Source organism: Bradysia coprophila (assembly GCF_014529535.1).
Source record: "Bradysia coprophila strain Holo2 chromosome X unlocalized genomic scaffold, BU_Bcop_v1 contig_20, whole genome shotgun sequence".
Taxonomy (NCBI): domain Eukaryota; kingdom Metazoa; phylum Arthropoda; class Insecta; order Diptera; family Sciaridae; genus Bradysia; species Bradysia coprophila.
Window position 1 is genome coordinate 3,206,207 of NW_023503307.1, and position 26,957 is coordinate 3,233,163.

The 26,957-nt window shown below is 33.3% G+C and overlaps 1 protein-coding gene and 1 long non-coding RNA gene across 2 annotated transcripts in view; one reads left to right on the forward strand and one right to left on the reverse strand.

Annotated features, from left to right (window-relative positions):
• Positions 1-29: 29 nt before the first annotated feature.
• On the reverse strand, positions 30-12,636 carry LOC119068682. Its single transcript, XR_005086201.1, has 3 exons — positions 12,591-12,636; positions 7,761-7,763; positions 30-40 (listed from the first exon to the last, which is right to left on the reverse strand). It is a non-coding gene; the product is annotated as an uncharacterized LOC119068682 (long non-coding RNA).
• The window catches only part of LOC119068678 (protein amalgam), a 185,444-nt gene continuing 162,900 nt past the window's right edge, over positions 4,414-26,957 (forward strand). Inside the window, exon 1 of the mRNA XM_037172363.1 lies at positions 4,414-5,049. The gene's annotated coding sequence lies outside the window, so the exon portion shown is untranslated. The remainder of the gene's footprint in view (positions 5,050-26,957) is intronic.

The following is a 26,957-nucleotide window of genomic DNA, read 5'->3' on the forward strand; positions in this document are numbered from 1 at the left end:
CTTTTTGCTAAGAATCAAGCCTTGAATCGATTACAAATAACTTGTATGGATGCTCTTGCATAATTGTAAAATTTCACCTTGAAATTACGTAGCAACGTTACGTTACAAACACATGCAGAGCGGATGTTTCATGTACCACTAGTATTATCGAAATTTCACTTTTCTTAGTGCAGCAGATAGCAAAAATCTCTAGATGCACATGTGAATGAAGCCGTGGAATGTAAGCAAATTTCGGCATAAATTTGGTTGACATTCACTGTAGTGTTTTGAAATCAATTAAAAAACATGCACCGAACATAAATGAGCAACGAGATAGTGTTATGCTCTTTTTTATAGCACTATTGGAGAGCAACATTTTCATCATCTTTAAAGTACTACATAAAACAAAGATATCATATTGCCGTTCGCATTTTAAATGGATGCACACAATATTTAACACTTATCCACATATGAAACTCAAACCCAATAATAAATTAAAAACGAAAAAAAAAAATTCTAGCTGTGTTGTAGCATACAGTCTCTCTGTGTCACTAACAATATGTTTTCTAAAGTTTGAAAATTGAAATTTGATATCAAAAACTCTATAGGAAAACCTAAAATTTTAATGACGCCAAGATTTGTCAGCGAAAGTCATAATTCATTTATAATAACGTTCTTACCATGACGACAAACATTCGAGCATATGTGCTAAATGGTAGATATGCCGTTTGTGAAATATTTTCTTCAAACAAACCCGATTTATTTATGAGTTATGGCATTCATCAAGTTAAGTTAAAAACAAATAAAATACTATATGCGAACGTTCAAACAGAATAATACAGTGAACGACATCTCAAATGTCTCACTGTTAAATTTTTCTGAGAATTTTATTGTGTCATTGCAAGTTCACAATGACATTCTCTGAAAAAAATGACAGTGAGACATTTGAGATGTCGTTCACTGTATTATTAATTTATCTTCCAAATATATTCTGGAATATTTTCCATCAGTATACCTTGTTGGCATTTCGGGTAGCAATTTTTTTTTTCTTGTATATCTGAGAGTTGTACCAATGTTAAAGTATAAAATTATTCAAACTGATATGTTATCCATGTAAAATTCCACCTGTTTTTTTTTGTCTCTCTTTCTATGAATTCAAATTTTAAAATATAAAATACTTTTCGTACCAATGGTACACTTTCTTTGTCGTCTCCAATTCACCAGCCACCAGTTCCATGCAAATAAAAAGTCTTCAATCACAATGTGACATTGTGTACAAAAACAACCCCTAAATCATGGCAAAATATTTTCACCCCGAACACAGTATGTGAACAAGTAAACCAAACATGAACATCCAATTGTTTAAAAAAAAAATCTGAAGAAAATTATACAGTTGACCATATCAACTATACAATGCCACGCCACACATGTGTTTACACATTCATGTAGTTATATTTTAGGCCTGCTGCTACGACTGTCCAGATGTGCGAGTGGCATTGAAATATTTCTTTAAAATAAAATTTGTCTCTACATTTTGTTATGGTGATATGAAAACGTAACGACGCGATGATAAATTGGAACAAACACCGTGGCAATCTTACGTAATCCCCCTCATGTACCGTTTCTTTTGATCGCAGCAAAAAGGAAAATATGTAATGTTAGATATGTTATGTACGTATGTTTGATTGATTCATTGAATCAGACTTCAAATAATGCTTTGTTGGCTCACGAGATCAAATCGTTATGTGTTTATTTTTCACCATTTTATACATGCCTCTCTCATTTCGAAACTCTTCTCATTCTAAGGACCTGCGTTGTTGCCGAAAACCCTATATACATTCAGAAAATTAAAAAACGATTCCTATAAAAGTGAAAAATCTGTGACGAAATAAAAAATCGTCAAAAAAATTGTTAGATTTTATGAAAACATTTTATAGGAAGTGTCACAACCGTGCCTTAGACCCAGAATTCGACACAGTAGCTATAAGCAGTCAGGTTCATTCTTTACCGTTGCTGTGTGATCTTTTAGTTCAATGAATTTTAGTATTCCAAATTCGTGTTGAGGATTCAAAATTTCGTTATATAGGTGGTGTTAGATATCTCACATTCGTTTGATGGTATACAATATTATTTAGTGTATCAACGAAGTAGGTTCGGAATATTAAAGTTTTTGTCTCCAGTAATGTGTTCTAATAAACTGTTTCCCTCATTTTTACGTTTAGTAATCGACACTACTACTGTTTAAGTTCAAAAAAACAAACAAACAATGAGCAAACACAACCCCGGTCAACGGAGACTAATACGAAAGTCGAGAGTAATACAAATAACATGCAAGGAATGAATCACTAGATTTTTTGATCTCAATTATGGAGAAAAAAAAATTGAATATGTCACGTAATTAAATACCCCCATTAATGTTACTAATAGAATATAATGGGGTGGATCGATCAACACTGAATTAAGTTACCCAGTGGGTCGCTAGCAAAAAGCAAACCGGCGGCTACGTGACGCCCCTTACGAACTCGCACAACCGAATAACATTATTTTTAAATGATTGTTAAACAAAATAGAAAATTCCAACAAGCGCGACGGCCAGAGTGGAGCAAGACAAGAGTAGAGAAAATAGACATTTTCTCTCCCGAACTGTCATCACCAGACAAAGCGTGATTTTCTCACGGTCCTTTGAGTGGAGATGGTGAATTCAATACCAAGTGAATAATGCTGCTGTAATTTGCATAAGAGACAAAGAGACTTAGTGAAAATTTTAAACAAAAGTCCCTCATGCAAGTTAAGGCAGAATATGGAGATGCATCGAAAGGTTAATTTAAAATTCTATACTAAACTGAAATGGCGCTGCAGTCGAATTCACCTGAAACTGGCCATTCTCTCAAGTTTTCACTACATTCAGCTGTTTACTATAAATTGGTTTTATCGCTGTTACTGTTATTTTCAACCACATCATGAAAGCCTAAACGCCAACCTAACTGCGTCCAAGTCTTAAACTTGGAGAAATAGGAAATGTAGACCCGCTTGGAATACGAAAGATAACAGAGACAATTTAACCGTTAAATAATCTTTTCTCTTAAAACTTAAAACTGCAGGACCTGTTTGTGTATGGGCGAGTGTATGGGGCTAAGGGGTCGTTCATAAATTATGCAACGCAAAAATAGGGACAATCGGGGACCTCCCCCTTGTCACTCAAAATGTATGAGACTCTCCGAAAGAATTGTATGAAGTGTCTTGCAAGCCATCCCTCTTTACGTTACGTAATTTATGGACAACCCCTAAAATACAACTATTGGATCGAACTAAATAAATCCGAGGGAGAAGAATGGTACCGTTGGTCATAAGACTTAGTGTTAAACGTCTGACAGATATATAATTACACTGGCGTTAAAGTATTCACGAAATCTTCGTCTATTTCAGGCAAAATAAGTTGTTAACGCCTACAATCGGAATTGAATTTGAAAAGCATTCCGTTGCAAAGACATAAAGACATCTAAATAATAAAAAGTACGCCGGCATATCCAAAAATAAAAGAATTCTTTTCGAAAAGTTGATGTGAATTACCGCAAGGAAAGAGTTATTTATTTAGAAATCAGCAGCTTCAAATAACTTGCGAAAATGAAATCCAACAAAAACATAAGCGAATAAAAGTTAACCCGCACTCTAACCGGTAATTTCCAAACTGTTAAATGGAAAGAGTATAATATGCACGATAATTGAATGCAATTTTTTAAGAATTAAAAGTCACGGCATTACGCTAACATTTTCGATTCAAACACCTACACATCATTCAATATAAATGACGTCAACGAACACAAGATATAGAATCTAAACCCTTTTATATAATGTATAAGTGACCAGAGTGATTTTTCTACGGACATATTATTTGATTAGGCTCTCAGCAAATCACCGAAAATCTATGCTGTTGATTCTTTAAGTGAGCAGAAGTCTCCCACATAAAAGATGTAAGATTCTTAAACAAAAGGAAAATTGACGAGTCTGTCAGTCTGCCGAATAGTATCGAATAGAGGATACGCTGATGATGATGGTACTTAAACTTTATAATACGAAATGTGTTGTGCTATCAATATTCACATATTAGTATACCGAGCAAAAGACGCATGAAATTTCATAAACATAAGAACCGATATAAATAAAATTCGAATGGAGATACACCACGACGTACTTAAACATATCATACAATTTTAAAAATTTAGTTATCCGAGCGACATTCAAGCTCCGAATACTTGAGCTAAGGTTTTCGTATAGCACAGTCATCGGAAGCATATTCAATCTGAATGACTAACATAACAAAATGTACAGTATACCCTAATCGTTATCGTGCGCGCGCAAAACGTTAAAAAATTCCCCTATAACGTTACCGAAACGCTTTCCCGGCGGTAGGGTTGCTTCTATGTAATTCTCTCCACATTTACCAAACATGCACTTACAGATGCGAAAATTTTGAATTCAATCCGTATTTTCGATTCACCATTCAGTTTATGGCGGTCTTTCAACGAAGTTAAACGCGCGGGTAAAGCAAATGTCGTGTTGAATATATAGTTGTGTTCCTTTTTGCGTATTCGGTATAATAACTACACAACTACGGTTGAACCTAATCTTTTCTTATTTGAGTATTTATTTGGGATTACACACGTTTGATATAAACATGGATTTATTATGCAATGGCATTTTTTGTGTTTGCGTAATAAACAATGGTGGAAACTGAATTGTAAAATTTATTTCATGCTGTGATGGGTAACATGTGCTTGGTTTTTATTTAATTAAGAACAACCAGTCGGGGTGTTTAAATAACTGAGTGTTGTGATATGTGTTGAGAAAGGTTATTTTGTGAATTTTGAATGAATTTTGAAGTTGAAGAATTTCGTTTGTTGTTTAATTGATAAAGTGGCTCCGCTATGATGTTTAAACTTTGAAGGAGCAAGAAAAATAGACGTGCGAATTTACATAACATTCAAACGATATATAAAGAAATACACTTGACATTGCTGTATTTAAATCCTGGGAATAATTGTTTAAATCAAGCGCTTCAGTTGATTAATGGTAAAAAAGGTTTTTGTTTTTAACTTTGTTGTTTTAAAAAAAAAAATTCACTTTCTCGATGTTGTTTTGAATGTTAGAATGGCGATGTATAAATTATAGGATAAAATTTAAAACTCAACTCAAATTTCTGAATTTCCGAGTCAATTTTTTTTAAATTGATGAGTCCGATGAATAATTAAAAAAAGAGTTTTGGGTTACTAATTGACTGTTGCAAGTCGATTATAAGTTCACTCTTTCACGTTGTATAAATTGAGCACTTTTCAATATCCTTTTCTGTATATACATCAAATTCTATCATTATCATTTCGAATAATCCGCTTCCAGCTCCATAAATAGGTAAACTTTTTCTATTATGATTTATAAAAATGAAATGTTAAGTAATAGCACCGTAGATTGAAGAATGTTTCATAGGAAAATGTTTTTCAGCGAACAAAATTTTTCATCGAATAATAAATTATCATTAAAAGTTGACTGTTGTAATCGCACAACTTTTTAAATTACATTTCTTGTAAAGTTTCCATTTTTTATGTTAACTCGTAATTAATTTTCCGGTCATTAACAAGGTAAATACTGTCGAAGTTGGGATAAATTTAATAATTGCACTGATATATCAACATATTATAAAATTGTACATTTGTGCTGTTCCTACCGAACCGGAAAAAAGCAACTAGAAAGAATTTGGTTCAGAAAAATAAATTTAACCATTTTCATTTAAAAAAAAAACCTAAACAGAGTGCACGAAAATAATTTTGAAACAAAAAAGTAAATAAATATTTCTGTAAGGGAAACTCGTTGAATTAAATTACGAATGATTGACAAATTAACGGTGGCGTCGTGTATCATTGAATTCCAATGATTTTATTGCTTCATAAATTTTTGTTTAGAAATACATTTTACGACAAATCCTGTTAAATGATTTTAATGGAAAATCCTAAACCGCCATCCCGAATAATGTCAATTAAAATTCAATTTAAGTAGAAATAAATGTTGACTACTGAAAAAAGTTTTTAATAAATAAAAGAGTCAACGGATTTTACTTAAGTAGAACCATTTACAATATCAGTCAATGTTAGTACAATAGACCCATTCGAATGTCCCAGTGGCGCTCTACTAAGGTATTGTCAATAAAGGAACAATTTGACTGATTATGTTGATGAATTCCATGTTAAAGTCGCAAATTTTAACCCTTTAGAGACGGCGAGCCGCGAGTTTATCACAACCAAATCATTAAATCTGTTACTTCATTTGTGTGAAGCATATCCTAGTTTTCGATGCGAAATCTATTACTTCAATATTTTTATCATACTATTTGCTCTTTAAGAAGAAAAAAATTAAAAATAACTCATTTCTATAAAAGTTTATGCTATATGCAACGACAATACGAACATTAAATTGACTGATTCGTATGTAATTTGTCCAGAATTTGTAATTTTTAATAGCTAAATTTTTTGGGAATAAAATTCACAAAAATTCCACAATTTTTCTATGACTGTTGATCCTTTTCTCTAAAAAGGCGACACACCGAAATCCCTTCGTTGTTATTACAGGAATTTCGGAAATTTTGTTCCCCAAAATAAGCCCGGACTCATTTATAATTTCAGTTTATACATACATCCGAGTGTCTGTACACTCGTAAGGCAAAGTTACAGTATTGTTTGATGTCGATTTTATTACAATGAAGTGATTCAGTAAATCGCGGTGTTATTATTCTTTTTATTTAATTCTGTTTCTTACACGAAGTTTTATGTGACAGAATATTGATATAAAAGTTTCGTCTAGAGTATAAACGGCGGTACCAAGTTTCTTGCAGTAGTAGGCTAATTCATGTATTTAGTCGGGGAATAGCACCTGAATAGCTATTTGTTAACCTAGGAGCAAAATTAATCAAAATTTCTTCAATGGTATCGTGAAAATAGTTAACTGAAACTTTGGGAGCCTTTGTTGTGTTTACTTCTTGAAAAAGTTTTGGTGAAATGCAATTCCCAACTTTTTCCCTCGTTTTCTACTTTTTTCACTATTTTCTCACCAGCTTTGTGAAAACTATTTTTCATACCTAGGACCCGAAAAGTGCACTTTTTCTCCGTCCATTATGAAAACTATTTTTCATACCTAGGACCCGAAAAGTGCGACTTCGTCGCACTTTTTCTCCGTTCAATATGAAAAATACTATTCGTACCACGGACTAAAAGTCTTTTTTAGCGTATTCGATTCCAGACCTCGCCTTCGGCTCTGTCTGGAAACTTCTCACACGCTAAAAAGGACTTTTAATCCTAGGTACGAAATGTACTATTTTCTCAACTCAGTGACGACATGTCACATTTTCATTGCCTACATTGTCATCATTTTTGCGTGTAACGGTTTTCAACTCATTTTCGCAAATGCAGCTCTTTTTCATGAAATGGTTGTATTATTTCCGTAAATAACATTACATCGGAAGGTGTTTTGGCAACGATTTATTTGTTAAGTTCAGCTATTGTTTGTCTGTTTTCAGTCATTCTCAAGCGTGATTTAGCGTGTGATTTTGCAACTTATTTTTTTCTGAATGCTACTTATTTCGCTGGTTTCCCCTCTAGACATTCAAATGAGCATTAAATAGATTCTGAAAGGTCCAACATAAAGGGTTCTAAGATTTCCGAATAGCTTTGTAACATGGTGAAATTTCTCGAAAACATCATTTGCTAAGACACCTTACCGAGTATTGACAGTATGACAAACTAATAAATATCACAGCACGATATTGGAATGCAATATGTAATATATCTTTATTTGAAATAAATCATTCGGAATTTCAATCCCACACCGATACTTCACCGATACTACTACTACTACCTAATTTCTGTACCGACGGTGGTATGCTAGGATATGGCAAATAACTTCCGAATGCTGTTTACCATATTGTCGAACGCCAATAATGACGGCGTTGTCTATGCACAATTGTTCAAAATATCCATTCAACATAGCATTCCCATACAACTCTTGTTATGTTCATTCAAAACACAAGCTCAAACATGCACCGAATCTATCACACAGGTCCCCGAGCGTCTTTATGGTTTAGATTATTTTCTGAATGCACACACTGGCATCCTTGAAATCTCATTTCGTGAACACCATTCACTTTGTCTATTATTGTAATAATGCTTGCAAAACATTGTGTGATTTGCAGCAGAGTTATAAAAAGAAAGAAAGAAAAAATTTCAAATGGCAAAGATAAGAACTCATTTAAGACTAGTGAAAATCCCATATACCTTCGAAAACACATTATGAGCTCAATACAAAACAGAACCCTTTTTTTATCGTTTGTTTAAAGAAAGAAATTTGTGTTCGTACCCTAGACTTGCGTTTACTATATACGGTTTCGTTCGTTTAATCTCCATTCTATGTTGATGATCCGATGGCTGCAGTTTCCGTTTCTTATTATGTGCTGCAGATCTGGCAATTTGAATTAGTCTGCAATGTAAAAGGATGAAGCTATGTAAACGAAAAATACCTAGACAATTGCGCATTACTAATGTACTAATGTATGATTTTCTAAGGCATAAACAATGACAAAGTACAACCCAGTGTAAATAATATACCGAACGTATCGAAACAAATTGCAAAATCTACTTGAAATTAACTATTTATTTAAGCGCAATTGTTCACAAGATCTGCATTTAGATTTATTTATTACCGAGACCGCATTGAGAATGACAATTAATATAAAACATTGCCTGTAAAACACTATAGTTGGCTTAACAGTACATCACATTCAAGCATTTTAACATTCGCATTGCAGCTCCAAAAATTAAAGTACAATAAATTATTTAGCATGGCATTCATTCATATGCATATGTTATGAATATGGGAAAAAAATGCAAAACGCAAAAAAAAACCCACCACACAAAGCAAAACAAAACAAGGAATGTTCAAACTTTGTATAGTTTTCATAGTTCTGGATAAAATTTAATATCAGAATGTAAGTACACAACCAGCAGTACAGGAAAAAAAAATTAATCGATAGGATTGCATGTTGCCTACATTTAAGCATTTTACAAAGCAAATTATTACATTTGTAAGATTTCAGATTCTGGGATTTCAATTGAATAATAAAAAACACAACAACACAACAACAACCCTAATCCGAAACCAGAAAACTAAATCCGTGTGGGATTTGTATAAATTACGAAATAAATAACCTACATTGGACTTTCTCACATACGATATTTTCTCGCGGTCGCATTGTTACTGATTTTTGCCGTTCATTTTGTTGTTTTTATTTTTTTCGTTTTACCTATTCTATGCAATAATTACCTTTCGGTTTTATATAATCAGATGAAGGGAAATTGTGGAAAAAGAACATTATACCGAGGAAAAATAGGAAAGAAAAACCAGTGTGTAACAAAGGGGCTTAACGCGGGAAAATGTTTACGTTGCAGATTTCAATAAAGATTTCTGTGTTTTTTTTCCCGATTCCGAATACAAATAATGATATCAACGAATGGAAATGTTAGATGGTTTCCATTATTAAACATTCACGATAAAACTTAGTCTACGTTTTCCGTTTTATATATAGATGAGGACGATGAACAGACATTTGTTTGCTTTTTACTTTCTTTTCGAATTTTTTTTCGAACAACTTTTCGACGTTAGTTTTGGAAAAGTTGCATGTTTCACCTTCTCTATTTTTACTATACATGTTACATTCTACCTCCCCTCACATATAAATTACTATTATACACATCCTAATGTACTAATAACTATACAAAGGTATCTGAAATTAGTCAATTATAATCACATTCACAAACCATAAATAATATACCTACAATTCGGTATGCATATATACTGTCCTCCAGAGACAGAAATACCCAAAAAGTTCTAATATAATTTCCAATTACTCTACAAGATAAGAAACCACATTCATAAAGTTTATTCTGCAAATGAGTCAACAGAAAGCGACTTATCTGTGCTTTCACGAAAACCGAAGACCAAACTATAATAATAATCAATTCATTAAGTCTGTTTGTAACTTTATGTACACTTTTGAACTCTATCTCTAAGCTCAAAGTTGACAAATCCATTCTGTTTTCTATTTCCTATCGTAGCGTAAAATGTATAGATATAAACCGAATTCATATAATAAACACCGCATCTCTCTTGTCCGACCAATGTTTCTAGCAGAAAACCTAAAGGAACTAGATAAAAATAAATGTGGTTGAGTTCAATTTGTTTTTGGGGAAGAACTTTAAGACTAGCGGCCAATGGTTGAATTTTATTCTGTGTTTCAACAAAAAGAAAGTTTTTTTATAGTCTGAAGAACAACATACTGGAATAACGAATAGTCAAAGAAGTAAAATAGAATGGGAAAAAATGAGGTCAACAAGTTGGTTGTTTAACCTTTTCGATCGATTGGTCGACCGAGTTAAATGGAAAATATTTATATGACCAATTTCAATCATACATTCCTTCAATCTGATAGTATCCTCTAGTTTCTTTTTAAACCATTACGAACCGTTCCATTAAATACTTTTAGCTCGACTCACTTCATGCTGGCCACAATTTTGCAATTCTGGAGCATGGATTAGTGAAGTATAATCCACATTAATTGTTCGTTTAACGATGCCCCATTTCGATTATTGGTAATGAATGGTTCGGAATAACCACATGCATCAATTATTTAAAATAGCATTTAATTCGATAAAATTATCGATGAATATCTCTGTGGCTCAACATTAAAACTCAAGAATACCACGTTTTTTTCCCTCCCAACACATTGACATACACAGCTATAATCAATTGGGAGTGATTCAAACTAGAAATAATAATTAATTCATAGAATTGAATCGAAAGCAATTTTTTTTAAACTTAATTTACGTGAATTTAATTGAATTACAAATATTTTACATTCCACTCTAATCCGTTGGTTATTTTTCACCTCCTCTGTGGGTTTAGGTTATTTTTTTAATATATATTTTATATTTTTGTTTGTTTGTTTCGTTGTGTTTAACATGGGAATACAGTGTCACAGTATTATAAAAAAAAGCCAATCAAATTTATTAATTACACATGCGCTAGAGATGAGCGGGCGGGAATAGTAAAATTCTCACGAAAACTCTACTTTTCAACGTTTTATCCCTTGTTATGTAATAGTAAAATTCTCACGAAAACTCTACTTTTCAACGTTTTATCCCTTGTTATGTAAATAACTATTATCGTTATTTAACAAGGGATAAAAAGATGAGAAGAAGAGTAGAGTCCGAGGCGAAGCCGAGGTCAAAAAACACTTTTCATTTTTATCCCGAGTTATTCAATCGTAACTATGTAAAATTTGCTAACCCGCCCAAACCCTATAGAAAAAAGGGCAGCGTCGGGTATAAACTCCACGGCCACCATTACGGCTCGGACATTTTTCTCATTTCGGGCACAAAATAAATTTTTTTTTAAAGAATATTTTGAAAACCGACACACTTTCTGTTCTGTGTTTTACTGGAGTTTTTGGTCTCTTCATAAAAATACATGAAAAATTCACACACAAAAAACCAGTAAATCACAAAACAAACAATGTGTCGGTTTTCAAAATTCCGTGCGTGTATAAACTTGAACCTAAAATGTTTCGCTTTAGATTTCATACGAAAATATATATTTTACTCGCTTATAACAATGAGAATTACCACTCTCTATTCTATTACTCATTTTGACTTCTGTTGGCTTTGATCTGATTTGGCAGAAACAGGCACAACTTTACCATTAAAAAAAAATGAATAGACCTAATGTGCGTCAACCGCTAAGGACTATAATCATTTTAAGCAATTTTTCACAAGTTAAATGGTGTTCATTTTCGACTATACTCCACCTAACGAATGATGCCATAACATTGACGCCTGTTAATCATTTACATTTAAATTAATAATTCAACAAAATATTAATTACATTTTCGAAGAAATGAACCAGTATTTCAACGAACGTCGAAAACATTATTGCCTATAGGATTGTAATAGAGTATATACGATTATTGATTGCAGTATCATTATTTCAGTTCAGCCGACATTTTGTAGGGTCAAAGTACCAAATATGAGCCACTTCAGTAGGAGTTCGTACGAACAAGAGAACTCGTATTATAGCAGGGGTTCGTAAATATATTTGGTAGTTTCAATCATATAAAATACCGTGTAACCAACGCAGCCAATTTATATAGAAGCAGGGCGTATTTTTTCTTATTTCTGTTATTTCTCCAACATCTCTTATATCTCCTCCATAACGAGTATATGGAGAAATGACAAAATGAATAAGTAAAATAATAAATTTGTAATATGACGATAGTTAATAATTACTTTTAAATGTGCGTGGCTGTAAAAATTTCGTAATTTTAAGAATTGTGTGAAATTGAAAGAATGAAATTCGTACAAATATATCCTCTACAGAAGATAATAATTAAATTGGATTTTTTTAGACTCGCGAACTCATGAGTGAAGTTCTTGAAAAATATTTTCAGCTTACTACTGAATAGTTCATTCATTTGTTCATTTTTCATTTATTTCATCTTTAAAAAAAAAGTTCTGTTTGACATGACCTACGTAACTCTAGTTTGCATTAAACAATTCAAAAGAGCTACTATAAGTTTCAAATAATTGTTTAATGAACTAATGGTCGCCTATGGCTCAGGGCATATTTTAGAAGAATTAAAGTCCCGAAAATACCCTAACTTTTCGGTCACATTTTATCGCTTTCTCTAAAATCACAATAGATCAAAGAGCCTCCGTTCTTTTTGTGACCTTTTTTATAGGCACTGCTCTGGCTCCCTTATTATTTTTTTTTTTAATGCTTGAAGCTTATTTCCGTAGTTGTGGACCTAGGCCCATCTACCATTTAGCCGATTTATACATTACCCCTCTGGGGTGGGGACGGTTCGACTTTTTTTTCAATTATGTTAACGAAAATTTCGATTTTATATAATGTTATGCAAATTGAACTCATTTTATGAAGCAAATAAAACGTCGTTATTTTGGGTATAGTTTTCAATTTATTTATATTACTCTCGATATTACCAATAAAAAGCGTCGCAATATTGCGAAAATGGGAAACGTTTTTATATCACACAAAAAATGTGACATGATTGAAAAACTATAGCAAAAGTCAAATATACAACTTAATTACTTTTATAATGATTTAACAACAACAACAAAAAAATGTGAACACAGGCTATTCATGTTCACAAATATAATGTTTCTATCCTCATTCGCCCAAATGCTGTAGTTTGAATCGAATTCTGTGGGAGCAAGCGCTTTTAGCTTATTCTTTTTTTTTTAATTGGAGATGAGGGGTTATCACTTTTTCGTTGCCAGTTCCTAATTATTAAAAAGCCCATCCAAAAAAGTTTCTGCTAAATTTGTTCCCACTTTCTACTCGAATGCGAAATGATAATGGAAGAGATCAAAATGTGTTGAAGTGATTGCACTCTTCACTTTCATAATATTCATCTAGTGTAACATACAGTTTCTAGTCACAAAATATCAATTATCTATTAAAAGCAAAAATTCTCCAAAAAAGATTTATTTTTGGGAACAAAATCCTATCATTTTCTCTAACGAGCACGGGCTAGGATACAAAAAAACAAAAATTTTCCAGTCCGCTCACCTCTACTTCAAATCATGTGTGTATACATGTATTAACAAAAAAAAGTCCTCTCATCAAAAGCTAACATTCAATTCCCGTATCCCATACAACACATTATCCACTTCACACAACACGTACAAAAGGATCTGATTTAATTATAATAAAGGACTTTCGAAGAGTTCACGTTTTTCACACACTCTGCATTAATAACATAATACGCACATGTCGCCTGGTTCCAATGGTTTGTTGTTTCGGCTACTACTACCTAAACACTGCATGATATATAATAGTTGTCGCTATATTTATTATCATATGGATTCAACTAAAAGTTCTTCACGTAAAATGTGTAAAAATCTAAATCTATACACAGCGAGTTGCGAGAATCGGTAATAATTTGTACAGTGGCTCGTCATTAACGATAGGTATAATCTAACATAACATAAAAAATGAAAATCGAACTTCCGCAGATTGTTCTGATCAGTAAATGAATAATATAAATAAACTCGATATAATGAACGTTTTAAGTCTGCATTTTTAAACACGACAAGACCAAAAGAATTTTTAACTCTTTTTTGGAATTACTTTACGTAAAGTTTCTTTACATTAGTTACATAAAGAGTAAGGGTGACACTATTTACCCTGTAACTATAAATAAGTTTCTAATTCCGTCGCAAGAAAACAATAAGAAATACAGTTACAGCAAAATTAACAGAAAAATAACAGAAAAAAAAACACTTTTTGACTGTTCCTGGCCTAGACATGGCACATTTTTTGAATGTAAATACTTAAATGTGGGATTGTGTGTACCTATTAATGACGATCAAATTATTAACGATTCCCGCAACTCCCAGCCAAAGCAGTTTTTCCCAAAGACAAGAGAAAATCTACACACAGAATGAGTAGAAAAAAATCGTTCAAATTTTCCGGCACGATGAATGAACAAGTGCTGTATTATAGAGAAAATTTAGTGTATAATAGCTGAAATTTGTTGTAATGACTTTTAATGTGAATTTTCTGGTGGTGAATTATTTTTGGACACATAAACTACGTTTATACGTTATAACTACGTTATATTATAACACATTTTCCACGTTTATTATACGTTTTTATTCGGTCATAATAGCGCACTTTGGTTTTTATAGGTAGGTGTAGGGGATAGGAAGTTGTAGACTTGTTGTAGTACGCCCGTGAACGAAAACGATGGAACGTTACGAAACGCTGGATTGTGGATCAGCGTAAGTATACGAGTAAAGTATAATTTATTAGGAAGCTAGACTTGAGTTTAAGGTTAAATGAACTAAAGTCACGCTATTACACACGGTTAGCAGTTACTAATTCTTCTTTATGTGTGTAGAAAATCGTGGCAGTTCTCTATGCTGGAAAATTCTTCAACTGGAACAATGAATATATTCGAGTTTTTTTTTTACGCTCTCTCTCTGTATTATTCCACCACGTCCTGCATACGCGAATGCCATACCGGGCTACAATAGAAAAATTGTTTTTGGTAGAACATGACGGTCTAATTAAAAGTTAAGATAACTTTGTGATTTTACACAAAAGTTTTTGTTTTATTATTTTATTTGATTGTAAATTATTGTAATGTTGAGTACACCTTTTCATTTAAGCAAATTTGAACTTTGAATTGAATTATATATGAGCTGTGCCATACTTTCAGCCATTAAGAGGCATAAACACACATATATATATATATGTATGTATATAATACCGACATAATCTAAACGGCGAAAAGTGTTCGTTGGTTCATTAATTAGGGTAGCTGTTTTATTTAATTTGTTCAAAGTTTTAAAGTTATTTACATAGAAAATGAGTTGTCTACACAACAGTGTGTTAATGCTACGGCATTTTATTATTTATGTATGGGGTTCGAATACGCTACATTAGCTGATGAATATAAATCATACATCATTTGTGTGCATAAAACTGACCATTGAACCGTTGAACACAGAAATTATGAACCAATTTTTTCGATTAATAATGAACAGGAAAAAAATAATTGTCTGCATCCGTAGCCTTCTAATTGGTCTTTGGTTATGCATCTGGGTCACTTCACAACTAGCTGTACATTAAAGAAAATGTGTTCAAAACGGAAAATTTACTATGCCCAAGATCAAAGTGCCAATTAGGAAGTCAATTTAAACACATTGTGCCCATACCGTGTAAATAATTGGATGGTATCACATGTTTGGCAACACATTGTCTGTCATTTTAAATCAATGGCTTCCATAGAATATACTAGTAATATTAAATATAGTCATCATCTGTGTGACATACCATGTCAAATCTGCAGATCTAATAAAGTGTTAAACTGATACTAACGTATGCACAAGAAAATTCTTATAAGCAGCAATAAATCTTGTAGGTCACGAGCGATATATAAGCGATATATATTGGAATGATTTAAGGGGGTTATCTAATGCCATTTCGAATTAAACTCTTTTCACCTTAGTTCCAGATAAACAGACAGATTTTTAAAGATAATTCTTATGTGTGCTCCTGTAAATTTATTCTTCGGGGGGGAGGGTGGCTTATTGCCTTGACATTCACAGTGTTTAAAGCTGTCACGAAAACAATGACAATTTATTGCTGACAATAAATAATGTCTCGAAAAGATGTCAACATTTATTTAAACGCAGTAACACCAAATCATAGACGAGATGCGCTGCTTTCCTCCTTCGTTTTTTTTTTTAAACCTTGCTTTCGAAAACAAATTGCTATACTCTGAGACATCGCCCTTAGTCATTTAGTCATTTGGTATGATTATTTAGATTGCTCTTTCCTACAAAGAGTCATTACAGCATGCCCATATACATTAGTTATAAACGCTGAAAATTGTATCTCGCAACATATTACGCTCATACAACAACATGAACATGATAATGGGTTATGTTTCATTTTATAAAATATATGGGTGTGTATTTATGTATGTATAGTAGGGTGGTTCAACTTTGTATGAAATTTAAATTTTTTTTGGGAACTTCAGGCGCGCATCGATATTTCGTTTCCTTTTTCAATATTAAACAAGAGTCTGGAACATTGTAACTAAAAAAAATTATGTTTAGAGGTTGCACAACGGGTTTCAATTTTTGAGATTTTTAAAATCGCATGAGTTCAAACAATTTCACTCCCATTGTGCAACCTCTAAACGTAATTTTTTTGATTCACAATGTACTAGACATTCTTTGAAAATCCAAAAAGGAATTGGAAAATCAATGCGCACTTAACATTCCGAACAGTTTTCACTTTTCATACAAATTTGAACCACCCTAATGTATAGTGTATTCTACATAGGATTGTGTGTTCACTTCACTTCGTGACATGTTTCTGGAAAATTTTATAATTTTCTTTGCTTTCTAGCTGCTGGGCATTAAGCTGGAATTTTCATTTTAAAATTTTGTATGATATGTTGCTTGCCTTTGTTATGTTATTTTATTACACAACTGATGTACGAGCGACATGAATTTCAAATACTTATGTTATTAAGTGAAAATTTCAAGAGTATCAAGAAACTTCTAATTGCCTGAAATAATGTTAGACTGCACTAACCAGGAAATATAAATTTCCTCAGTCATTTCATCACTTTTGTAAGTTTTGAAATTTGGCTTGTGTGTTTTGTGATGAAAGTTTGCTGAAGTGGAAATTTTGCAATCGTACTAACAATCGCTTTTGGGGTTTATATTTTTGTTTATGGTATGTTTTATAACATTAAATAACGACATCAGATGGATGTGAAAATATTTTCCGAAAACTAAAATACAAACAACTTTTACCAGTTAAATCCGCAAATTTGCTGTTCAGAGATACTTGGTTTGTACGAACATTCACAGCCAATTTGAAATCCTGGATTCTTAATTCGCTTTAAGTGACACGCATGATAAATCAAAGTACATACTAAGGCATTTGTTTGATTGGTGTATTTTCAACTTCTACAAAATGTATGAATGATGCAATTCATTCATTGCATGTTAAGAAAACATTCAGAGCGGATAAATTAGTTATCTCAATTTTCAATTTGTATTGTATTTGTTGGTCTTTGACCTTGTCAGTAGAATCTATCCAGGTCAAGCAATGCATTTACTGGATAATAAAACAGTTTTTTGATTGGTGGTGCAATCGAAATCGAAATCGTGGTGCAATGAGTGACTGACATGTGCAGGATCTCGTCTAAGATCGTTACCATTACTACAAAGAGATTAAATTTATTGCAGTTATTCAATTAGGATGGATCGATTTGCATTCATGTTTCTTTTCCGAATATTTTTGAATGTACCAGGAAGTTCGTGATTCCATTTTGACTCAACTTTTTTTTACACTGTTTTGTACTCGTAAAAAGTTCTACTTGCGAATCTAAGACGTTCATGCTGTTCTTCTCCGTTTCCCTTATTTTTATGATTTGTCCTTTAAATTTCAGCTGAAAGTGCATCTAGTGTAGATAGCAATCAAGCACTTAAGGCACTTTGTTGCTGCAGTGGTAATAGGTAATTCGTGTTGATTTTGAAACCGGCAAAATCGACCCATTCCTGTATTCATCAAATTTGAATTGTGTTCATTTATTTGAAACGATTCTAAATACTTGGAAATCTGTTTACCAAAAACAATTTGAACTGAACGATATAGTTGTTAATAACAGTACTTGTAAGACTTAGTGTATATATGCGATATGTGCATCACATTACAAGTTAAGGGTTATTCACCTTTCCGAAAAATGTGTAACTATGGTCGGTAACTAAGGGTCGTCAAGGTAGTTCTGATGAAAGAAAAAAAACACAAAAATATTCTGTACCGCAAAGATTATAACATTGAATGCCAAGTGTGAATAAATATCCGGAAAAAAATATATTGAGATTTGCTTCGACATTATGGGTGCCTAATGTTCCTGTCCATTGAATATGTACAATGAACGGTGTTAAACCGACCTATGGACTATCATTAGACGATAACGTGAATTACTGAATCGTAAAGTGCAAACTCATACAAGGGACACACCAGGATATAACCAAAAAAAAAAGTGTCATGTCACACATCGATACAACTTCATTAGAAGGATGAGAATAACAGAAAATTTAAATGACATATTTTCATATTTTCCTTTTCATAATAAAATATAAATATTTGGCCCCTTCTCCGATACGTACAGTTTCCTTTCTATATGTGTACGTATTTATTGAAAAACATTTTACGTAGTTAAGCAAAATGGTCTGTAGGTGGTGTCACATCAACGAATTTATAGTAGATTTTCATTCATGAATAAGTAATGTGAGAAACCGTATAACATATTTTTCTATCACAATGAAAATATTTCGTGCACATCCGATATCATTTATAGCACACTATGTGTGGCAAGGATTTTTTTTTATTTATTTTCCTTTATTTTTTTCTTCTATCACTATGTCCTACATATTTTTCGCTACAGTCGAATGTTGCCGTATATACGTGTATGGATGGTGGATGTCTCTCGTATAAATAAATATTTTTTGCTTCATTTTGTTGGAATGTTATATTTTTGAATTTATTTTGTGTCAACAAAATAAATTGATAGATTTAAGAAAGGGAAAACTATAACGATTCAGATTTTCGTTAACAACTGGATAATATAACAATCATGGAATTGTAATTTTTAGTCGGAAAGAATGGCTTAGCTGAAACTTTGAATACCAATGAAAAAAATAACAAGCGATCGCAATGGGATATGAAAGACAGAGAGAGAGAGAGAGAGAACGATACTTTCAAAGCGAAAAAAATGTCTTTGAATTTAAACATTGAATAATTTATCATGTAAGGTCAGTTATCCCTTTCTCGTTCGAAAGATACGAAAAATTTGTTGCCTTTTTGTGAACCTTTCATTTTTCAAATATTCATATCATTCCGTTTAAGAAAAAAAAAAGTTGTACGTGACCTTTTTTATATTTCATCAAAATCAGACAAAAATGAATTAGGAATTTTATACGCCAGACAAGACATTTTTTTCTTCTTCTTTCGAATGAAATTTTTAACATGAACTTACAAAATACCTTGCTCTAATGAATTTATAATTCAATTTCATTCGACTGAAGACTAGATATACTAGATATGCCAAACATTTTTGTTTGTCGTTTTTTACGTCAACATTTATATACACACCCATATACCCGACGGACACAGCACTGAGAAGAACCAAAATCTTACGACAAAGAAAGTTCAGAAATAATTGCAAGAAGAATCGTATAATGTACATTTGCTTAATGAGCACAGCATGTTATTATTTTCATGTATAATTAGAATTACGAATTCAGATCATTTTTATTGGAAATTTGGATAATTTTTTGCGCGCAAAATTCGTCTCTCTCGGTTAAAATCAGCGTCAGAAAATTAGTGTGAATCCAATATAGGTATTTGAGTTGGACGTAGATAGATATGTGCGCCGGTTGGAGCCGAAAGAATTTTTTAAAATGTAACTGGTGCCGGGTTAAGATTGTCAACTCCCTGAAATAGTATTTTCACTAAGGAAATATAAATACTTTCTGTTCAATTTTCTTCTTAGTACCTCAGGTCTCAGCGCTCCAATTGTGCCAGCACAGCCTATGGGGAAATGCGGCTCTGAATGTGATGTCATTTTGTGATGTCATATCGCTAAGATTGACTAAATTCGTAAGAGAAAATCAAGCCACTTCGCCATTTTCAATTCAAGGTGAAGGCGATAAGGGGATGTTCACATATGACGTCACACTCGAATGGGGGAAGGTACAGCAAAACGTGACGGTTCTAACAAATTTGGAAAAATTCCGTAAAATAGCGTGACGTCATATGTGAACAGCCCTTAAGAAGAAATTCATCGGGAACACATATCTAGTTCGGATGAAAAACATTTTATTGAAATCAAGACATCCATCGCAATTTTCGTTTTCGTCCCTTTCTCATAAAAGCAAGCGTTGAAAATTGTTTTTCTGTTCATTTTATATTCATTCGTTCACTTAAAATTCAAATTCTGACGCGTACTTACAGCAGGAATTCGTATTTAAGTGCGCTTAAAACTCAAAATGAAAAGGGAAAAAGGTTTAACTAACGCTGCGTTGAATCACGGGGAACGGTTTAACTAACGGAGTGTTCAATCACTTCCATTTACAATAGTCTCATATGATTAGTTAAATGCAGAAAAGGACCGTGTCTCGGTAGCGAATTATTAGAAAAGTGAAATTGTAGTTTTTACTGTTTTCGACACAGGAAGATCTATTTTTCTTTTTGATTAAGATAATCGTAAATATTTTTCACTTACATCGTCTGAGATACACTCTTAGGAAAAAAAATAATTTGAATTTCATTTTTCTTATAATTCGATAATAAGACATGACACCTCTTTGTAAGGAAACGCTAAAAAAAATTCGTTTTTGATATGAATTGAATCCAAAGAAGCAAGTTAAAATTTTGCATAGTTCAGCAATTAGAATGAGCTGCTGCGATCTTGATATTTAGGTTTCAGAATCATCATAATATACTTTAAGCGAAGATCTGCATTTCAGGCTGCGAAAAGTATGTTGTAAAAAATCGGTTTTGAGCCGAAGTTTAAGCGGCTAAAGAGGTGTTAAACTGGGCTAGTATGTATTGTCAATTGAAGTATGGAAAAATCGTGTTTTACACGAACCTGCTTCTGAATTTCAGCACATTGAGTAAATTATCTTAGTTTTGGAATAGTTGTGGATAGAGAAAGCGGAGCTTTTTATAAAAGATGTCTTTATTGTATGACGAACTTGTACAGAGTGAATCCTTTGATCAATTTTACATTAATTCATTAACACGAATACTATGATCAAATTAGTAAACCAACAAATTATGAATGACCCCTCGAATGTCGATCAGTTAGTGTGGCAAGCACGTTGAAATTAATAATTAAATAAATTCGATTAGATTTCACTTTGTAGCCATATCACTGGTCACATACCATTGTAAATATTTTTGGAATATATAATTCACAGTGAGGTAAAGGTAAACTGTATTTATATACTTCATAAACCTTGTTGCATGTCAACTAATTTTACCAAGAGTTTTATGTTAAAGGGAAATTCATTTTAACTAGGATAATTACTTTAATTAACTTATAAATTATTTCAAAAACATTAATTTACACCTCAATAACATTTACCTCTATATGTTCTGCATACTAAATGTTATGGCCTATATTTTTGCACCATGTGAAATATGATCCGGAAATTTTTAAATTACAGTTTGCAAGTGGAAACTTACCGTCTTTCACCATTGCACATAAATATTAATTTATCAAATTTTCCGTTTCCGTTATCACTTTCCGCACACACTTAGTAAACCCTTCATTTAAAATGAAACGGTTTTATTTTTGATCTCAAGTCAACCAACACTAACCGTGGCAACTTAACGAAAAACTTTATATTGTATATCGAGCAGCAAAACGGTGTCGGTTGAATTAGATTGATGTGGAAGAAGACTTCCAAACAATACAGAAATTTTCTCCCAAAATTTTTATTTAAGTTCCAGGAAGACCGTTTGTTTATTTAATACATTTGTCTTCATCTACTTGAAATCTGGCGAAACGAGGTTAGTTTGCCGATTTTAAGAAATAAATGTACTGGATCGTATGATTCATTAATTTTAAGAATTTCCCCTTTTCAATCGTTTCCAATTATCGAACTTTGAACGTATCTCCCATTCTTACAATAATTTTCGGAAAATTTTACCACTTAACCTTATACAATTCATACATTTCGGTGTAATTAAGGACAATAAATTAAACACTGATGATCTGATTTAGGTTAGCCCAGTAAAAAGGCCAATTTCAGTGCTATGTTTACGATAAGTACGCCATTTACAGTAGAACAACTGCAATTAAGAAATATCATTACTATCATGTCCATTCACTGTCATATTACTATATATATATCCGTTGAATAAACCATTAAACATATTATTATTAATGAATACAGCTAGAACTCTCTCTTCTATTAATATAAATACGCAAGTGGGTGAGAACTGAGTGTAGTTTTAATTAGAGAAAAAAAAAATAGTTAAGAACGTTAATTCACGTGAAAATATAATAATGGAGAGGTTCTAAGAAGGTTTAAGCATTCATGATTCATAAACCCCTTTTTATATTATAAGCGTAAACATTGTTCATTACGGCGAACAAAATACTAACACTATATATAGTCACATCAAGGGATATTAATAATTGTGAACGTTAATTTCGTGTTCGTTGTCAGCCTCATTTTTTTACTAATTCAAGGCTTTACGGTGTTCGCCCTCCGGTGCAAATAGCGGCTGTGGATTGAATATTCTTTTCGCTGCAAAAATCGTTGGCGAATGGGCGAAGTGACTTGTTTACTACCATATTTGCCCCAAAACTTGAAACGTAGACTGGTGTTTTACGTAAGGTGGCGTACAGTATCTGTAAAAGATCGATACCTATGCTCGGATGATACTTGACATATACATATACATTCACTACACTTTATTGACTACGGAGTTTTTTGCTTGCTCTGTGTACTCATTAAATCTTTTCTTCTTTTGTATTACACAATCTTCTACTTCATTGGTTTTAACATAAAATTGATTTTTTAATGGAACACTAGAGATACCAGCCGAGAGAAGTTTCGTGTACTTAAGAGCGCTCACCTTTTGGAAATTTTCTAGCCTACATTTGTGCGCAAAAATATTCGTTTTTTGATGATTTCTCTTAACCAAAATCTTTTTTTGAAAAAGTAAAACCATTAAAGCATGCAAACATGTGTTACTTTTTAGGGAGAAATTGGTTTGTGGTCGATAACTGAACCCACTTGGAGAAACCTTTGCAAAACACATAAATTTACACATTTGCAAAGGTTTCTCCAAGTGGAATAAGTTACCATCCACAAACCAATTTTTCTCTTAAAAGTAACACATTTTTGCATGCTTTAATGGTTTTACTTTTTCAAGAAAAGATTTTGGTTCAGAGAAATCATCAAAAAACGAATATTTTTGCGCACAAATTTAGGCTAGAAAATTGTCAAGGCCTGAGCGCTCTTAAAAGCGAAAAACAATTCAAAAATCTTCTTTTGTTAAATTGTATAATCTGATGTGTGACGAAGCAAGAAGCCAGACTGTTCCAATTTTCTTAAATTTTTCCACTCTTTTCCCTTTTTTTTTCTTGTGTAATTTTTGAGTGTAAGGGAAATGTTGTCCCAAAAATGTCTCTCAGCTTTGTCTGCGATTGTGCGAGCTTTCTTTGAAGAATCATTAATATAAGAAGCAGCCATAGTATCCCTCACAGTCACATCCCACAAGAGTGATTTACCATGACTCCACGGTATCAACGTTATGCCGTCTGGTCTTTTACCATCATCTCTTGAAACACCTGGGGGCTGTATAATATTTGGGACACCTGCACTAGAGAAAGCATGAGCGAAGATGTTATTTATAATATCATGTCTAGCTAATTTTCCCTCTGCGCATTTAGCGCATGATAGACCATGTAAACCATCTCTCTCTACCATTTTACCGCATATACATTTGTGTTCCTCGCATAATTGTGAACCCACTCTAAGTCCAACAGCAATTCTGGCAGAGTTGTTATCCAATAACAATCCTAATTGACTCGATGGGATCACTTGCAGCCACTTTGAAGATTCTTTAGTTGATGACGCAAGTAATCGGTCACGAATCTTAAGATCACCATTTTCAAATAACTCATCGAATCGATGTTTGATCTTCGGAAGATCCCAATTCCTTTGTTCTTTTTTAAGCGTATCAGTTTCTGGAACAAAATTACGTGGAATTTCATCGATTAATTGTAAAATCTGATCATTAATTATTTTTAAGTTAAACTTTTGGAGTATGACACCACATAATTCTGACGACGAATAAACAGATGATAAATAGGCTGGCACTGCCAAATCCTCAACTCTCCTAATACCTATACCACCACAAGACAAAGGGAGAGATGCCTGATCCCACGACAAACCTTCTATTCTCGCATTCGCAATAGCCTCCAATGTCGACCGAAACATCTCATCAACAGATCTAAGATGATCGGGTAACAAGTACGCTCTAGAAGTACGCATCAAGTAATTAAATCTACAACCACTCAACGACTTCTTAAAAACACACAGAGCAGGATGGACATCCATCAGTTTAAGTCGGTCACACATCAACTTAACTGATTTGGTCTTAGAAGAAAACATCCTCTCTAAACCTGTCTCAAATATCGGCGTACCTAACAGTTCTAAGGAAGATTCATCAACCTTCTTAATACCTGGTAACAAAGCTGATATATCAGCATACATATGAGCTTCTTCATCAGGGGTCGCATTGATAAAGAAAACTTCACATTTCTTCGTATTCAGGCGTAGTCCTGAAACGTCATAAAACGACAATACTTTCTGAATATCAACTAAAACAGTCGATAATTCATCACCTATAGTACCATCGTCTAAATACCAGCCATTAAATCGAGACAAAAGGGAATGCGTCATTCGCATTATACCTATACAGAAACCTGTAGGACCCAACGGGTCTCCCTGCTGATAACCTCTTTGAGACAACAAGGGATTATCAGCGAAATAAAGATTCGAAACAAGCCGATATGCTTGTTGCAACAAGGGAAACAACTCCGGGCAAATATCTTTAACCTCTCCCAACATAAACTTCCTAAAAAGCATATTAAATGCATTCTCAAAGTCAAACTTAACAAGAGCCATTGGCTTATTATGCTTCATTTTACAAAATTCACGCACAGCGTGAACTAAAGCTTCAGCTCCTCCTTTAATCCCAAATCCAAACTGAAAAGGTTTCAGTTTACTCACTAACTGTTCCCTAATCTTATAATTCGAAATCTTCCCTGCAATACGCCTCCAAACTAAGCCCACAGCAATTGGTCTTACATCGTTCTCTCCTTTATTAGGAGCAGTTAACGCACCAAAGAAAACCTTTAAAACATCCTTTTGTACTCGACCTGATCTAATAATATCTATCAACGAAGACACGGCTTTAAGCAATTCATTAGCTGAATCACCACAAGTAAAAGATGTCAAATCTTTCAAGTGCCTTGGTCTCAAGCCCCCTATCCCTCCTGACGAACTCAAAGGGAAACTCCTAATAGCCTTAACTACATCTCCTACCTCAGTCGGTGATATCTCGAAGTCTATTTTCACCTCTTCGAAAGTACCACCTTCATCTACTGGGTGTTTAGTCTGAAGCTTAGCAGCAGTCTCAACAGTCTGCGGAGCCACTGACTCATTTGAGCACAAAACTCTCAATGCACCCCTAATATCTCCCTCACTCACTTTCCTAGTCGCAGCCTTAACCGGGGTAGGGTAATCTCGCACACCACACAAATTCATGGTGTGCGAGATTCACCTCTAAGTGGTGAATCTCGCACAGTCATGACTTTTCGTTACATGTCATAAAAGGACGCATACTATGATCGCGTGTGCGAGATTCCCCGACACCCCTTAACCACCGCACTCTCCTCGTCAACAACCTTAAAACTAAAAGGCATCCCCTTAGTTTCTAAAACTTTAGACAGAGCCTGGTTAACATCAGTACACTCTGCAAAAGCAACTAAATTCTTCCTGATAACATTTATGCCATCATTCCCTTTAGACTTACTACTAAGAACGATATAGGGAAAAGCCATCAGCTTCATCCAAGAACTAAGGTCGTTCTTTCTAACTAAATCCTTAATAACACGCGTGAGCTCCTGACAAGTTACAATCCTAACCGACTTCTGTATCACACGAGTCAACGGCACTGACAATCTACACTGATTGAGCAACAAGCCAAACTCACCTAAAACATCTGAAACATTAACCTCAACAGAAGGATGAAGCAATTCATCCTTATCTTTCGAAGACACGTTGCTATAAACAGTAGCACGCTCATGTACCCTCATATGGATTTTAAGTCCACGACTATTTTTCGCTAAAAAGCCACACATCTCACACGAAACCCTATCATCTATACTATCTCCAAATAAGAGGCTCGAAGGAAGTGTAACGTTCTCTTCTCTACACTTTCTTTTAGGGCCTCGTCTAGCTAAAACTTCCTCATTGCTCGCTACTAAGTTCGCTAATTTCTGACACTTTAAACTCGAACAATACCAATCACCTTCCCCACCGATTATTCTGTCATATTCCTCATCTGAAATAAAATTACATATTTGATGAAATAAAATTTTACATCCCTTGCAAAGAATCCATTTTTCCATTTCCATGTTGCGGTCATTCATATCCACCAAACATAAGCAATATTTGTCTGTGTTTTCAGACATACCATCAGAAGCTTGTCCCATAATGTCCTTTGACAGACGAAAGTAAGTGTAT